The following is a 2,072-nucleotide window of genomic DNA, read 5'->3' on the forward strand; positions in this document are numbered from 1 at the left end:
TGTTTGTTTGTTTGTTTGTTTTTGAGAAGGAGTCTTGCTCTGCCACCAGGCTGGTGTGCAGTGGTGCGCGCGATCTCGGCTCACTACAGTCTCCACCTCCCGGGTTCAAGTGATTCCTCCTGGGTTCAAATGATTCTGCCTCAGCCTCCCAAGTAGCTGGGATTACAGGCATGCACCACCACACCCAGCTAATTTTTGTATTTTTAGTAGAGACAGGGTTTCACCATGTTGGCCAGGATGGTCTCGGTATCTCGACCTCTTGATCTGCCCGCGTTGGCCTCCCAAAGTGCTGGGATTACAGGCATGAGCCACCATGCCCAGCCTGTTTGTTTTGAGAGACAGGGTCTCATTATGTTGCCTAAGCTGCTCTCAAGCTCCTGCTCTCAAGTGATCCTCCTGCCTCAGCTCCCCAAGATCTTAGGATTATAGACATGAGCCACTCTGCCTGGCACCACACTGTTTCTTTTCTGCCAGAACTAAGGATGACAGCCCCCATAACCTTGGTAAGGTTTCTTACAGTTCACTCGCACCACCCCCCTCATTCTTCACTGGGGCCTTCCTTACCAGATTTTAAACACTTCTCACTTTTAGGACTTTAGGACTTGCAGCCTCTTTGTCACCCAGGCTTGTCTTTTTTCTTTTCTTTTTTTTCCTTTGAGACAGGGTCTCCCTGTGTCTCCCAGGCTGGAGTGCAGTGGTGCGATCTCAGCTCACTGCAACCTCCATCTCCCGGGTTCAAGCAATTTTCCTGCCTCAGCCTCCTGAGTAGCTGGGATTACAAGTGTGTGCCACCACGGCCCAGCTAATTGTTTGTGTTTTTCATAGAAAAGGGGGCCAGGTGCAGTGGCTCAAGCTTGTAATCCCAACATTTTGGGAGGCTGAGGCGGGCAGATCACCTGAGGTGGGGAGTTTGAGACCAGCCTGACCAACATGGAGACACCCGTCTCTACTAAAAATGCAAAAAAATTAGCCAGGCATAGTAATGCATGCCTGTAATCCCAGCTACTTGGGAGACTGAGGCAGGAGAATTGCTGGAAACTCGGAGATGGAGGTTGCAGTGAGCCGAGATCGTGCCACTGCACTCCAACCTGGGCAACAGAGCGAGACTCTGTTTCAAAAAATAAAATAGAGACGGAGTTTTGCTCTGTTGACCAGGCTGGTCTTGAACTCCTGGCCTCAAGTGATCCTCCCACCTCATCCTCCCAAAGTGTCTGAAGTCACCACGCCCAGCCTCCCTCATCTTCTTCTTATACTCCAATTTTTCTCTCTCCTTATCTTTCTTCTGAGTTCAGCTATTTCCCAGCTATTTGTTAGGGAACGTTTTTTCTTTTTCTTTTTCTTTTTTTTTTTCTTTTTTTGAGACTGAGTCTCACTCTGTCGTCCAGGCTGGAGTGCAGTGGTGTGATCTTGGTTCACTGCAGCCTCCACCTCCTGGGTTCAAGTGATTCTCATGCCTCAGCCTCCCCAGTAGCTGAGATTTCAGGTGCCTGCCACCACATCTGGCTAATTTTTATATTTTTAGTAGAGATGGAGTTTACCCTGTTGCCCAGGTTGGTCTCGAACCCCTGATCTCAGGTGATCCACCTGCCTTGGTCTCCCAAAGTTCTGGGATTACAGGCGTGAGCCACGGTGCCTGGCTGGTGAACGTTTTTTCTTTCCACTAGATAAAGCCACCCTTTCAAATCTCTTCTTCTCTATGGCCAATTGCGTTTCAGTCTCTCTGTTAGAAATTCAAATTACCCAGTATTAATTTGAGTGCCCACTATGGACAAAACATAAAAACGTAAAGTCCGGAAAGATTAGTAATGTTTTGTTCCTGCTCTCAAAGCAGACCATTGAGGCTGGACCCAGTGGCTCAGACCTACAATCCCAGCACTTTCAGGGGCCAAGATGAGAAGATTGCTTGAGTCCAGGAATTCAAGACCAGCCTGGGCAACAAAGCAAACCCTGTCTGTACAAAAATTTTAAAAATTAGCCAGACGGCCGGGTGCGGTGGCTCAAGCCTGTAATCCCAGCACTTTGGGAGGCCGAGACGGGTGGATCACGAGGTCAGGAGATCGAGACCATCCTGG

Source organism: Colobus angolensis, unplaced genomic scaffold (assembly GCF_000951035.1).
Source record: "Colobus angolensis palliatus isolate OR3802 unplaced genomic scaffold, Cang.pa_1.0 Scaffold349, whole genome shotgun sequence".
Classification (NCBI taxonomy): Eukaryota; Metazoa; Chordata; class Mammalia; order Primates; family Cercopithecidae; genus Colobus; species Colobus angolensis.